Source organism: Schistocerca cancellata, chromosome 6 (assembly GCF_023864275.1).
Source record: "Schistocerca cancellata isolate TAMUIC-IGC-003103 chromosome 6, iqSchCanc2.1, whole genome shotgun sequence".
Taxonomy (NCBI): domain Eukaryota; kingdom Metazoa; phylum Arthropoda; class Insecta; order Orthoptera; family Acrididae; genus Schistocerca; species Schistocerca cancellata.
The window spans coordinates 385,131,539-385,148,496 of record NC_064631.1 but is presented as its reverse complement, the minus strand read 5'-3'; positions in this window follow the sequence as shown (position 1 = coordinate 385,148,496).

Below are 16,958 nucleotides of genomic sequence, written 5' to 3'. Positions count from 1 at the left end.
GAACAGCATTGTGTGGTCTCAGCCTCTTGATAACTTGTTTAGGTAAAGAACTATAGTTCAAAAAAGTTGCGTGTCTTTCTTGATGTACACCCGGATAAAATATACGGTTGGATAAAAATTGGAGTCCAATTATTAAAATTATGCAGTCACAGCGAAATCGACGTGCTCAGTCGATGCTCTGCGATTATACTGTTCTTACTTCACCACTGAGGGCAGTACGCACTAACTTGCCTGCATCGCGCATGTCACCTCCTAATTCATGCACCGTAACCCGCAAGTACGATTTGCATGCGCAGAATTCGCTATAAATACCATGACTGCATCAGGTCTCTTCAGTACTTCGTCTGCTCACCTAAGGATGGCCAGACGTCTCTGGCCGAAGTATCGAGCCAGAATGTTGATGGGATCCGGCTGCAAACCCGAAAGTTACTGGAAGAACAAATACGGCGGGAAAGTTTCAGATGTCATATGTTTATCACGATTATTTCCTTGTTTTATTGTCCTCTAGTCGAGCGTTTCGCTTTTACCGATAATAGTCAGACACCCCATATACACCCTTCCTTTTGAGTACCAAAAAACCATTCGTCCGTTGATGATTCCGAAATATCAATAAAATGTCTTCTCAACAAAAGGCCTCAAACAGAAAGCAACTACCACGGAACTGACACAATATATTTACACTTGACGTTGTACAATAGAAAATTAACTCAGTCTGTGCCATGTTACTGGAATGCCAGCATATTCGAGAAAGCCAAATGGGATATATCTTCCACCTGAGGGTTCAGGAACATAATTAAATTATCTTTGTCTTGCCATCGTTCCGATCATGAGAGCATAAAAGATTATTCAACTCTGACTCACGTGAAACTACGGGGCCTAATATTGTAATCAATACAACTAAAATTGTGAGTACTTTTTGCCTTGGATCTATATCTGACTGGATTCTTGGAATATTTACCTATACGAAATCCGAAGTTAAGATCCTTATAGTCCTTATGAATTCCAAAGAATAAATCTATCTTTCATTTCTCTTAAATATTTTTCAAATTAATTGAAAGTTTCTGCATATCCGTTATCAATCATATATGAAGTCTTCGCGGGTTGTCAGCCGAGTAGCATCGTCGTCTCGTAGCAACGTTTCGACGGAATGCGTCTCCATCATCTTCAGGACTAGATTGTTGAATCAGTCAAAACAAGTCACAAGCTGTGTCAGTTGCAAACTGATGTCCTAAAAATGTAAGTTCTTAGCTGTAATCTGATGTAATACTACTACTACAGTTGTAAGTTCAGAGCATTGTGAATTATATATATATATATATATATATATATATATATATATATATATATATATATATATATATATGTGAACCTCATATTCTTAATCTTAATAATGATATCCATTGAAGTAAATTCTCATTTTGTATGTGTAGGTGGGAGTTGTTAGTTGTTACATTCTTTCCGGTATGTATCTATTTTTCTTTCCTTCTGTTGATGTCACTTCCCACACTATAGCTCCTGACATTACACAATAAAATTAACATCATGTAAATGTGTACCAATATCTCTCTTAAACTATTGTATTCAGTAGTTACCGTGCCTATGTACTGACCCACTCCATGAATAACTTTACAGCACGATATTAGACGCTAACAACTGGAATAAACCTTTTGCTCCACATATGTAAATAGAATTTGTTATTATATCTTGAGATTTCCTTTAGACGTAATTCATTTGACTGTTAAAACCACAGAATACTTGTAAGTGTAATGCTTTTCTTTATTTCATGAAAGTAGCATTTATCTTTCTTAATATTTATGTTTAATAATTTTTCTTGGCCAACTTTTCAAAAACTTCATTCAATGTTCATTTACAAATTAGCGCACAAAAGTGTCCAAGAGACAGATTCCCACAATATTCATTTAATATACAGGATTATGAAGCGATCCTCAGATTTACTTTGGAGCTCTTCAACCGTGAGTGTGAGAATTCTGTTTAACTTTATGCTTAATTTCTGTTGTGTTAAACCAGCGGTTCTGTTATAACAACTTATCTTCTGCTACTGCAACTGAAAAAAATTGGATGTTAGTAACGTTTCTTACATTATATAAATAATTAAATTCCTGTAACACTTTTTCATTAAACAGAAAATAAATAAATGAATAAATAATGATGTGTAACTGCATAACTTTTACTAAATCGATTTGAGACAAAAATAAAAATCTTACCTGTTCTGATAAGAGTTAACGTGAGGTACACCACTTTCACAATGATTCTAGATGCCCCTCACATGAAACAATAGAGCCAAACCAAATTTTGGCACTAATTGCTGCTTCCAGCTTTGCATAAAATTATACGCTTCTTACTAGTAAAAACAGTACATCTATGTAAAGTAGCATACCTAATATAATACAGCGATCACTACCAATAAACTCCTCTTTTATAACAGACAGTAACTGACCCAGTAAACTATGTAATATGTACCTATAGCTTAACTATCCTTTCTGATATTCATTAACATTCGTATGATTGCTGGATTAGCACTTAAAATCAACACACTCCTTACACCTCAACTATGAATCACACTTCATTGACACACTCCTTGTTCAAAACTTAAATATTCTTATGAATGTTGAACATACTTTAAATACATTTTAAAGTCAGATTGACGATCTTTATACTCTGTGGTACACTCGCTAGGACACTGATATTCTCTCTTAAATACAACTTGCTTTTTACTAATGCTTTTTATGTGTCCAAGAATCTAAATCCCCATTCAACAGCTTCAACTCGTATATGACCAGCAATAAATCTAATTCTCTCTACTTCAGCTCACCATTTAGAAAATATTCCAACGAACGACTTTAAAAACACAACTGGCCGTAGATAACTGCTGGATAATGTAACCAACTTCGATAACACTAATTCATTATCTTTAACTAGCCTTTCTTAATCAGAGATTAAACTTTGTTAAACGATTTAGGATGCTATTATTTTACACTTTTGATCGATAACATTTTTCCATGTACCTCTGTATTTTGCAAATTTTGCATAAACTTTGTGGCATCTTCACCTTGATACCACGGCAACGGAGCTATAAAACTCTCCAGATTTTCTTAAGACCTTCACATGATTTATATTGCAAATCTTAGCAAATACATCTCTTTGGAGTTATGCTTGTGTCAAAGGTGATACACCACTAAACCGTAAAGCTCCATAATTGGTAGAAACATATATTTCACTCTTATTATCTACGTTAGCATAGGTATTATTATTTGACGTATAGTAACTTACCTACATAATGTTTTGTCAATTTTTGACCAGTTCTTGTGTAATATCATGAATACTCTTTTTCAGTTGACGAGCTACAATAGTTTACATTTCCTTATCTGACTACATTCCAATTTCAAAGTTTCTCTACATTTATAGAATTTATTCTTTACATCAGCTCTTAATTCTTGGTGGATAGCATATAATTCTCCAAAACTAGGTCTCGTTTCCTGACAATCTGGTTTTAGACATTTAGTTAGTTTTTTTGTACAAGGGTCTAATTTGTTACACAATTCTGACATAAATTCTCCGAACATATCCTAGAAAGCTCTGAGGAAACGCGATGTTTCATCCATTTCACCTACTGTTTGTTGTAAAATAAATACCTCAAAAACTTAACTATGTCATCTTTGACATTGTAGTATAGTTGCCGTGTAGTGCCGCAGTTGCCCAGGTTGTGTTCGCTGCTTGTGGATATCAGCAATGCTGCGTTTGCAACCTCGGCCACCTTCATTGTGCAGCAGCCAGACGCGATACCAGGTGACATCTGGCGCGGCTGGCTGCGAACGCCATTACCGCTCGTTGGAAGCCGTATGAGATACAGAGGCAGTACAGCATCCCTTGCTGGTAGATTCTGGGCGCACAAGACACAATACGAATTCAATCGTAGTGCCGCCACAACGCTAGTAAGCCAATTTACACACTGCCCGCTCTGAGAGGGCAGTAGTCACTCCTCATGTACCGCCTCCAGGACTATGCTGTCGAACCTCAGACATCTGTTTGGACAGTTGGCGCTGTGCAGTGCCCCTGCAGAAGTCATGAGGGATGAACTGAGCTACATCACGTACAGAGGGGTGTTGAGCGGCATCCCCACTGTTTCACATGTCGGATGAAGTCGCTACCCCACTGCTGATCCGCACAGCTCAACCACATCATTCAAAATCAGCTTCTGTACGTCGAATTTCAGTAAGAAGTTGGTAGGAATATCGCAGAGATAGAGTTCCTGGCCGGCCGCTGTGGCCTAGCAGTTCTAGGCGCTTCAGTCCGGAACCGCACTGCTACTACGGTCGCAGGTTCGAATCCTGCCTCGGACATGGATGTGTGTGATGTACTTAGGTTAGTTCGGTTTATGTAGTTCTAAGTCTAAGGCACTGATGACTTCAGATGCTAAGTCCCATAGTGCTTAGAGCCATTTGAACCATTATTAGAGTTCCTGCTGTTTGGGGGTCTAGGAATGAAATGAAATCATATGTGTGTTCCTACATTGCCGATCCTGAGTGCATAACGAATCATTCGACTCAAACTCAGATGAAACAGAAAATTTAGGTTAAGTAGTGTGTAAACTTAAGGACTGATGACCTTAGCAGTTAAATCCCATGGGACTTCACACACATTTGAACACACTCCAAAATCTCCAGTGTTTTCCGGAACAGGGATCTAGCAGATAGATACCAACAACGCCGAGATTACGGGGGATAATATGGACTTCAAATAATTCACGTTATTGTTGAAGCAGTAAGGAAAAAGCTAACAAACAAGGAATAATCACAAGGAAGTACACATATTCTCAAAAACAGCAGAAGAGGAATCCCCGCAATGTATTAAATCACTAATTTGAAATACTACCTATGTTTGCAGATGACTTAATAAGAAACCGATATGATTTTTGTGCAGTGGACAATGCCTCCCTCGCAACAAAGAGATCTACTCTCGTGTACACAACAAACACGTCTAGAAAACTGGAGACCAGGTAGCATAGAATTATGCCAGTGCAGCGTTATGAAGCGACTCTGTCACCATAATGTTGAATACTGCAGGTTAGTAATGTCTAACTTACTAATGCATAAGATGTAACGTCTGAATATAGCACCCAGATGGAGACGGCTGACACAGTCGCTGTCCATGCGAAAAAAACCCAGCAAGCGGGAAGGTCTAGTGTCAGAAATTGCGATTGCAGGGACCATGTGAATTAGAATCCTAAGAATTTCACCACGTAATTGGCTGGAATCCTGCATACAAAGTACAGCATGCAGACAAGTTTCACTATACAACCAGAGATATGAGTAATGTAGCAAACAGAAACAGCCGCGCGGTCTGAGGCGTCGTGCCGCAGTCCACGCGGCTCCCCCCGTCGGAGGTTCGAGTCCTCCCTCAGGCATGGGTGTGTGTGTTGTCCTCAGTGTAAGTTAGTTTAAGTTAGATTAAGTAGTGTGTAAGTTTAGGGACAGATGACCTAAGCAGTTTGGTCCCATAAGATCTTACCACAAATGTACATAAAAAAAACAGAAACACTGAATAAATAGTCATTGATTCCTGCTAGTGACTTGTGACTCACATAATGATAACAATGTGAAAGACGTTTCCATCAGACAACTTTCAATTTTAACTGTAAACTTCTTCTATTGAACTTAATCAATATTCGAAGTGATCACACTATGATTTCGTTCTTTAAATGTAACCATTAACAACGTAAATTGCCGAATTTGCCACCAGTTATTTTGAAGGCTCCACTTATTAACGGTTTTACAAAACTGACATTCATAGATGTAAAAAAATTAAATTGCAAAGATCAGGCAAGACCTGGCTAACATCTAGGAATAATGAGAATGACAAAGTTAAATCAGCTAGTAAAACATGTAATAAAATGATGATCAAATTCATCCAAATATCAAAAAGGACGTATGAGACAAAAAATGAACGAATATGTGGTACGTAACAGGAAAAAAGAAATGGAAAATGGATGCAGAAAAGGCGAAGGTAAATAAAGAAGAAAGCAAGAATTAGTGTCCAAAGTGACAGAAATTATAATAACGTTTTATAAAAGAAGTAATTAATTTTGGAGGATGAATTATTCAGTAGTAAAAGGGCTATTTCTCCTACGAAGAGCATTATAAAATAGTGAATTTATCACTAATCTCCAAAGGAAATTTTAGATCTCATAAACGTTCTTGAAATTATGTACTGTGATGGTTGTAATTAAATCAGATGTAAAATAATCGACAGTTATTCAGCTGATCTCTGTAATACGTTAAAAATCTGACAAACGCGGCTTTTCCTGGGTTTTCGTTTTCCAAGTTTTCTATTAGAAATGGAACCACATGCGTACTGCTGTTGTAGACTCGGTGAGAGATACTGGACAGTTTATGTACGCGGGGGTGCAACTGCTTCGCGTGTCTACATCGACCGTTTGTAATCGTCTCAGTGCCAATGCCCCTTTATAGCTCTATACATAACTTTTATATGCGCCTACAGCCATCTGCGTTTCACAGTAGAATCTGTCAAAAGCACTGCCGGATGTGAAGAATTTCCTTCAGTTGGCCCGACTATAGAAGCGTCTCAGTGTTAAGCTATATATATATATAGTAGAACTTCATACCTGATGCGGCTTTTTCTCATGCATCTCAGTGTATATGACGTCACATCCCTTGAATGACGTGTCGTACTATGATATATTTACGTATATTCATATTGTTTGCGAAATAAGTTGTGAATACAGTTAGTAGCAAAGAAATAATGAAATTAAACGCCATGCATGTAAGGCCAGTTTTCACACAACTCCTTGCCTAAGACGTCATATTTCATGATCTATGTGTCTTACAATGATACAATTTTATAGATACAGTCAGCACCATACGAGTTTAGTGCCTGCAAAATGTGTTGCAAATAGATCTAGAAGCAGTTGGTGGTTAATGTAAACTTCATGCACAGTGTGACAGTTGAAAAGTTTGTAGGACAAATGTTGCATGGGACAATGGGGGCCATAATGTGACGTTGGTATTTTTTGCTATGTGGGGTCGCGTCAGAGATATGAAGGTCAACTTTTTTTTTAATGGGATGCTATGGTTTGGTACTTACTTTCTGATAGAGGCTATCGAGACGAATCCATTGATGTGTAATAGTAAGATCTGTGAAGGTCAACGAAGTTCAAAATGGTTTGCATGAACGTCCATTAACAGAAAGTGTTAGGAGTGATGACCATTGATATCAATACAGTGCTGCAATCTTCTTATCATGGATCGAGTAGTATTCCTTATCACATCGGCACTTATCGAGGCACATACTCAGACAATTCTCTCTCGTATACCTTGAAAATAGTAAATATACGCCGAATACGGCGTATCCATCTAACGTGCCGTTGAGATGTAAACACCATTAGACAGTTTCGCAATACAACACTAACAGGAACTATAAGACTAGTATCGTCGAATCAAGCGAATGTGAATGATGTATTCCTTCGAAGAACAAGTCGATATGCTTCCCATTTACGGAGAATGCCAACGAAATTCAGTGAGAACTAGAGACTTATACACTGAAAGATATCCTCAACGTACTCACCTTACACGTCGTGCATTTAAATATGTATATGATAAATTGAGAACAACTGCAACTTTAACGCATCGAAAACATATCCGGTAAAGGAAAGTTACAAACGAGGAAACTGAAATTGGTACTCTTGCCACAGTGGTTCGAGCTCCTTGCGTTAGATCGCAAGGGAATCTAGTATGTGCTAGAGTAGGGTTGTTCGCGTTCTGCATCGCTATAAATAGTCGTATCACCCTTACCATATCAGTCTCCACCAAGAATTAACTGGTACGGATTGTATGCTTCGCATTGAATTCAGCCGATGGGTTCAACTTCATATTCAGAGGGATGGCACATTTATTAATTTGATTTTATTTGCTGACGAGGTTACATTCACGAACTAGGGAAATGTTAATTTACATAACATGCATTATGGGGCAACTGAAAATCCATGTTGACTGCGGCAAGCTGCTCACCAGAGACCATGGTCGATGAACATATGGTGTGGACTCTGGAGGATAGAATTGTAGGCCCCTATTTCATCGAAGGCAATCTTAATGGTAGGAAGTACACCACATTCCTGCAAGAAACGTTAGGTCTGTTATTGGAAGAAATACCTTTAGGAACAAGGAATAAAATGTGGTATCAAAACCATGGGTGTCCGGCATATTTTTCGCTGATGGCTAGAAATAAGTCGCAGAGACAATTCCCAAATCGTTGGTTTGGACTCGGGGGAGATGTGTCGTGGCCGGATCGTTCGCGAGACTTGACACCTCTCGATTTTTCTTGTGGGGATTCGTAAAGACGTTGTATATAAAGACGTTCCAACTGCACCTGACGATATGCGAGAGAGAATTGACAGAGCATGCGTTTCGATAAGTGCCGATGTTATAAGGAATACCACTCAATCCCTGATAAGAAGATAGCAGCACTGCATTGATACCAACGGTCACCACTTGTAAATGGACGTTCACGCCACCTTTGTGACCTTCGTTGACCTTCAAAGACCTTACTGTTACACATCATTGGATTCGTCTCGATAGCCGCGATCAGAAAATAAGTACCAAACTGTAGAGCCCCATTAAAAAAAAAAGTTGATCTTCATATCTCTCAAGCCACACCACCTAGAAAAAAAAGTCATATTGTGGCCCCCCTTTGTGCAATGCAACTTTTGTCTCTCGAACTTTTCAGCTCCTACCATATTTTCGGAGTTATTCCATGTGGCAATAGTTAGTGACTCAACCTGTATATTGGCCAGTGCCGGTGTCTAGTGTCTCAAAGGGGAGACTGACTTCTCTTTGAAGAGGCAGTAAGCTCATCTGCGACTCTGAGGATAAAGTCCTGAATTTAACAACGCCTTTTCCATATTGGTCAGCGTCGGTATCGAGTGGCTGCAAGGGGAAACTGGCTCCTGTCTGAAGTTTGTAGAGGGCAGCAAGCTCATCTGCTACTCTGAGGATAAAGCCCCCGACGTGAAATCTATTTAGAGGTAAGTAACTTAAATATTGTGTGAGCGTTGATCATGGGAAAGTCAAGAATATTGTAAAAGACACACACAGGCCATCGTTGGGTGCCAGCTCTGACACTGTAGTGTCTAGCCATTTGGTCAACTAAATCGACTCCATCCTTAGTATCACTACAAAACTTCACAGTTTGTGGAAGTTTCTTCTCAGTATTCTCATTCATCCGACATCCAGCATGCATGTTACTCAGGATCGGACTTTTTTTTTCTTTTTCCCTTGGTATACTGTCATGGAGTAATGTCCGAAGAGCGCCAACGCAACTTGTACCTTTTTGTTTCAGCTCGTCTGCCAGTTTCACGGAGGTGAAGAAGTTGTCAGTCGCGAGGTTCCGTAAAGTCGACGCGCCTGAGATGTGTTGTCGTCTAAGACAACTGTTAGCAGTCCCCAAACAGCACTGCAGAAGGGGACGGGGGATTCCCCCCATGTATAATATGTTATTCTGCAGCTTCCCAGTCCATAGGAAACGGATCGCCGCGCTGATATAAAGTATCATATGATCTCCGAATGCTTCATATTTCACGTTCTTTTTGCCTAAAGTATCATAATACACTCTAAAATCTCTTGAATAACGTCATGGCACACCCAGAAACTATTTAGTGTCTGAAAATTCGTTTTAATGATATCAAAGTGCTTTAAAATGCGTATGGGTAAAAAATGATCCACCTGGTACTACTGGTATAAAGGTAAATTTTTCATACTTGTAGGTGAGCTAGGGAGATGAAGATTAAGTTATGCTCTGTACAAAATTCTACCAGAAAACATCCTCTTTCGTTCCTTTACCCAAACCATATTCACACTCAAGTTTTCCTTGCTACTGTGGCGGGTGTGGGCTTCGTGACTATCTTGGTTACGATAATGCCTTCACTGTGCTTTTCATAGTATGTTACCAACATTCCTATTTTCTTATTCATTATTAAACCTAACTCGTCATTACCCGTATATAATTTCGTATTTATAACCCTCGTAGTATGCATTACAGGAAAGTCTGGGGCTGTCCAGAAAGTAAGTTACGATCGGTCGCGAAATGGAAACGACTATGAAAATCCGATAAAGCATTGCAAAGATCTGTTGGGCAGTGTCTCAAGTATGACTCTAGGTACAATTACGTCGCTCTTTTCATTCCTGAGCTCTTAGTGAACGCGTAAAGGTGTTATAGAAAATAGTGTCTCCCGCCAAGGACGAGGGCCAGGTGAGTATTTTCCCCTGAAGCTATGCAACCAACATTACATAACTGTTGTGCGGTTTCTTCTTCAGGACAATTTTCAGCCTCATTCTGCAGGGGCAATGAAGATGTATCTGCATCGTTTCAATTGGAAACGTTTGGTTACCCACAATACAGCCCGTAATTGTCTCCCACTGAGTTTCATCTCTGCTCAAACGCACCGCTGGCTATGAAGACAACATTTTGGCACAGACAACGACCTTTAGGCCAGCGTAGAGAATTGGCGGAAAGCACTGGCGGCTGCCTTCTATGATGAGGGTATTGGAAAGTTGGTACAACGCTACGACGAATGTCTGAGTCAGAACGGCGAGTACGTAGAGAAGTAGCTGAAAGGTGTAGCTAACTGTTAGAAATGAAACATTTCTGATTTTCACTGTGAGTATCATTTCGCGATCAATCGTAACTTACTTTCTGGACAGCCCTCGTATATATACTATTAATCATTGCAAATCCAAGATTCTGTTACGCCAAACGAAATCCAAAGTCATTCACAAATGTAACCCTGTACCCTTTGAATATTTAACGTTACGAAATTAAAGATTTTCCAGAATTAATTTGATTTCCAAGCTCTTTGCTCCTACTGCAATGCGTATAATACGCGGAAGAACACAAATCGCCGAACGGTACTAATGAACAACCCGACTAATCTCAAAGCGTAAGTTGTAATTAAGTACTGGAATGTAAATTGGATTGATCTTACTAAGCGTCTTGTACGCTGCGAAGATACGCATTTGGGAATGCACAAGGGAATGCACATAATTAAAGTAGAAGTGCATGTTGTAGACACATAGTTGCCGACACTGGAAGTTCGGATCTGACCGTGAGTCGTGCTCGAATAGCCTAATTGTAAGGCGACCACTCGTGACAAGTGAGAAATCCGGATATGAGTCCCTGTCCGACAAAAATTCTCATCGTCGTCTTTCCACTATGCAGCTGATGGGTGTCTTTATTCGAATTTGCGAATACATTTCACGAATTTCGTAACGGCTGTAGTCACCGCAGTGGCTGTTCCTTCCGAAGGAAAATTGCATCGTACAACTGAACGACAATGGCACTCCAATCTCGTTACTGTGATTTTATCAGAACACTATGCTTTCTCCAATAACCTCCCCGAACCAGGCACGTCTGAACACTCTACTTGCTGTGCAAGGAATGTAGTCAAGGGCGCCCGTACAATAGTCTGCAGGGAGGGGGTGGGGTGCTATATCGTGAAGTATGAATTTTTTGTAATTTGGAAGAGGAATGACGACTTGTAGGTAGCCATAAGAATGTTTCATTTCCGATGCTGCTAAAAACCTTCGTAATAGCAACATTTAAAAATTTTCTTCAAAAAAAATAAATAAATAAAAATAAACACAAAAAAGAGCTTTGGGGAGTTGGTGGACACCCCTTGCCCTCAGGCATGGGCTGCCTTGAATGGAATGGCTGACCTTCTCGAACAGGGATAGACCATTGTCTGATGACCAACGGCCTCTGCAAAGACTTGGTGCCGATCCTGTGACTTAGCAAAGAGTTTGAAAAAGTATCCATATCGTTGCTGATTAATATTATATATGGAAGGCAGCGATATAACATGTGTTACAAACCTTGAAAAAGGTAAAATAGTAGCAAGTAAAAGACACAGTAATGGTAGCCAATGCATGTTAAAGCGCTGCTTCTGCGACAGGGAGGTGCGCCGTCCCCGACAGAATCCGCCATGCAGATTCTCTACGAGGGTGGGAGTGCCGGGCAACCCGGGTGTGGTTTAGGGTTGTTTCTCACATCCGACTAAGTGAATAGCGGTCTGGTGCCCAGTTACCTCATCAGTTACATGACTCGCAAACATTTCGGAGAAAAGAAAAATTCGCTCATTATCACATGAGTAACAGTACACACAGACCGTTAGATACACATATTCTACTCCGTGGGAACTCTTCCCTCAATATACAATTGCCTGTTAACTTCGATAGACAGTTCTAGCTTCTAATACAACTCTCGCTCCTGGAACTGAAGTAAGAGGAAACTTTTGTCCTAGGCGATGATTAGAGAGTGGGTAAAGCGGCGCTGCAAACTGTCGTAAATAATCTTCCGGCAACAGTGGCGTTTGGAACGTCATGAAGGAGTGTGCAGCTGAAGTCTCTCATTCGTTGCTGCGTCTGGCAGCGACTGTCCATAATTGTGGTTCCGTCACAGAGTGTCAATTCTGACATGAGACCTCATTGTTTGGAAGACATCACAAAAAGTTTCCGTAGAAGACAAGAAAACAGGTAAAAGAAATTTTAAAAAATATAGAAGATGAATAAACTCATATACACACACGCACACACACACACACACACACACACACACACACACGCGCGCGCGCGCGCGCGCGCGCAAACGCTCGCACACGCTAACACACAAATAAACAGAGAGACAGAGTGAGAGAGAAAAAGAATTTAAAAGAGCACACAGCAAACTAAGTAGGAAAACAGTTCGATATCGTGTTGCGGTAATGACAATACATTGCATGTGGAGAGTTTTACGTCTTCTCCTTCTCTTGAGGAACATGTACGAGGTTACCAGGACATCGAAAATGCAAGTAAACACAAAACAATGTTACTAAATATCTTCACGCAACGAAAAGAAAATAGTGACTTTATCAACGTCCCAACCATTTCCACAGGAAATTCGTGTTGATGTATATGTCAGGCTAGGTGACCAATCACTGAAGGACCTACAAAGCCTAAGCAACTGCTAATTAAGATAAGGAATTAAATGTATCAAAAAGTTAATTTTGGTGTGATTTTCACTTGCAAATTTTATCGTACGACGACCTGTATTTACAGATTTCAATAAAATGAGGACTCATGATGATGACAATAACATGTTTGTGGGAATAAAGGACTATAAGAATAATTTTGTGATTTGAATATAGGGGAGAAACCCAGTCCCACATCATTTCAATGTGATTTAGATGTGTCTCGTTCTCTTATGTATTCTCAGCTGAGAACTGATTTGGATTCTCACTACTCCTCTATATACATCGACTGATCATAAGCATCTGGAGAGTAATGTGGGGTGTGTCCAACGCTGCATCTGTGATTGCTTGAACTCTATCGCGAGCACTAACAACAAATTCTCTGAATGTAAGTGGAGAAATGGCATCCTTTTCTCCCTCAAGGATGAAACGAGAGAGGGTAGTAACCTTGGCCGCTAGTGTGTGGAGCGAGGGGATGTAAGAACGCTTCTCAAAGGTTGTCTATCACGTTCAGACCGGGAATCTGGCACACCAGTTCGCTTCCAGCAACGTTACTACCCTCCTACCATTGTCCCACATATCCAGCTTTATGCTAGGATGCCTTACCGTACTGGTACATACAATTATTGTTGCGAAGTGTTCCTCTACTGCATAAAGTACACAATGCTATAAAATTTGTTTTACCCTTCAGCGTTTATCGTTTCCTTAAGCGTAACTGGGGGGCCAATGCCTAACCACGAAATACACCCACATGTTGTAACACCGTGCTTCAATCTTGGCCTGACACATGATGACAAATAATGTTCTCAAGGAAGCCCAAAACCCAAACCCTTTCATCCGATTTCTACTGTGGATAACGTGATTCATCACTCCAAATCATTAGTTTTCAGTCATCAGCTCTTAGTAGCATCGCTCTTTACACAACCTTAGAGTTGCTCAGCACTGACTACAAAAATATGTTGCTCACGAGAAGCTAAACGCCATTCATTGCTGGACAGCTGGTAGCACTTTGGAAGTCACGACTGATTCCTACCACTGACTTCTTGCGGCTTATTTACAACCAACCTACGAAATGCTCCACATACTCGTCCGCCAGAACATGAGATTGAAGGAATGTTTCCTATAAGCTGATGGGGAACGATCTCATAACATAGATGGAATGGTCGGTTGTACCAAAGATCTATTTATATAACGAGTTACAATAACACCTCAACGTTCAGACATGACAAACATGAAACTCACTTTGCTCACAACGATATATGTTATTGTCGATGTCCCCACACAGGTCCTCCTCCTCCCCCTGGTCGTGGGGACAGTTGAAGGAGATCATGGGCTGCCCCTGTCGCCTGAGTGGACTGGCATGCACAGGGGTGCGTGGTGAGCTGTATGCTAGGTAGCTGACTGCGCTACATACCTGGATCATTCCTAGGAGTCGTGCTGTGTATCATGCTGATGGTGTAGAACTGATAGGAAAGAAAATGGTGTGTTAGGCACATAGTGCACCCGTACCTGGACGCCAGTGGTGCGACAAGGGGAGGGGGTGGAAGACGACAGAGAGGACATATAGGTTGGGGGCCCTCTTGGCGTGAGGTGGTGGGGAAACCTCAGACAGGTGACGGTGAGGACGCCATATGTGTGGAGTTGAGGTGATATGGAAGTGTAGTCAGTGTCACGGGGAGGACATACGTGTGGTCAAGGTGACTAATGTGTGTGGCTCCACATGAAAGCGTGCTGCAAGCTGTGAAACAAAAATCGTTTTTGGCAGGCTTGATGGTGATGTGGTTTTCAATGAAGTCACTGAGGCCCTGATGAACGGTGATGGGATGTGGAGGACTGAGTTACCATCTGTGTATCAGGTAGTATTGTCGTTATTGGTCTTGCTGCCATGGTCGATGTCCACATTGAGAAACCAGGCTGGCTTCAGGTGGTTCATCGAGATAGTTATTGTATTGCCGTTAATCAGAATGTCGAACATTTGCATGTATCTTTTAATGACTTTGAAGGGATCTGTGTATGGAGGCCATAGTGCTGACCAGATCATGTTGTCCGGTAGCAAGGCATGTTCACAATTTGTGAGCGCTTTATGTACAAATACTCATGATGTCATGTAGTGGGAGAGTGGTGTGTGGATATGTCGAACATGATTTTTACTCATTGAACTGCCCATGGCCTTGCATTGATAGAACGAAGTCAGAGGCAAGGACTAGCGATTCGCTGTGTAGTATTTCAGCAAGGGCTGTCTGAAGATCTTCTCTGAAGGCTGTTTCGATGCAACGAACTACCCAAGATAGTGTTTCAGTCCACATTCTGCTGTGGCAAATATGGGCTGGTTTCAGGGTCTCGTGCCACTGCTCGAGTTATCTGTTGCTTTGAGGTTGAAGTGATGTGGTGTTTTACACTTGAAGTTATACAGAAATTACACAGAGAGGTGCAGAGTGTTGATTGAAATTGACAGTCTTGGTTTGTGATAATCATATCTGATGTACCACATTATGCAATCCGAGTCTCCATGAGACCATGGGCGTTAGTCTCCACCATGATGTTTGTGAGTGGTACCTTTTCTACCCACCATGAGATATGTCTAGCATTTTTACGAGGTATTTGTACTTTTCTGACCCCAGGAGAGGACCTACAAGGTCTATGTGGTGGAAGTGAGCGTTTGGGATTTTGACCTGGCCTAACAGAGGTTGCTTGTGTCTGTCGGCGTTACTGTGTTGGCACGGTGTGCATGCCTGTGCCCAGGTGTAGCAGTCTGACTTTACATGAAGAGTTTCGTTATGAGCAGGCTGTAGGTCTCATGCCTGAATGGATGAGACCATGGAATTCATCGAGAACTTCTCGTCGCGTTATGCAGCCAAATTATATTAAGAGAGACCTCGGAGAGGAGTGGTGCATTAGTCACTGGGATGATGTTTTGCTTGCTACGTAGCCCAGTAGTTTCATCGTGCATCAGTTTGGCAATACTCGCTTCATTGCATTTATAAATAGTTACCTTCCTGCAGTTGAAGTGGAGAGAGATGATACTGACTCATGATAAGTAGTGTGTGATGAAACTATCTGGCCGGCCGGAGTGGCCGTGCGCTTCTAGGCGCTACAGTCTGGAACCGAGCGACCGCTACGGTCGCAGGTTCGAATCCTACGTTGGGCATGGATGTGTGTGATGTCCTTTGGTTAGTTAGGTTTAATTAGTTCTACGTTCTAGGCGACTTATGACCTCAGAAGTTAAGTCGCATAGTGCTCAGAGTCATTGGAAACATTTTTGAAACTATCTGTTCATGATATGTGATGTACGTCCACCATACATTGGGCCATAAGGCCCAGGTCTCATTAGCGCTGGGGTTTAACATCTTTTGATAGGTGTAGTATGGCGTCAACGAATAGCTTGTGGTGTGTAAGTACTACAACGTGCCAACTTTCGATATCTTTATGGAAGTATTTCACTGCTTCATAAACCATAAAGAGTTCTCAGTCAAAAGGTGGCCATTCCGATTGAGAGGGTGTAAGTGTCCGTAAGTAGAAATAAAGATAGTTGGGCGTCTGAAATGGGATGAGACAATCTGGTCGTTTGTGAGGTCGAATGCAACCTTCATTTCAGTAGTTCACACAATCTTTCTTGTGTTTGTTAGAACCTGGTAGGAGGTCAGTTAGATGTACCTCTAAAGCTACTGCTTGTGGTATTTGTCGACAGTAAAAGTTGAGAATTCTGAAAAAGCACTGGAGTTTGTGGTTATCTTGAAGTAGTGGAAGCTACCTTATAATGTTGGCTCTGTGTGGCGTTAGCGTGATGACAGCTGCTCTAGCTATGTGGCCAAGGATGGTAACCTCTGATTTCTGCAATTAAGATTTGACTTCATTGACCACTCTGCTAGCATTTCTAAGAGCGGCGAGAACTTGTTGTGGTATTGGTTGTGGTCTCTGGGTGCAC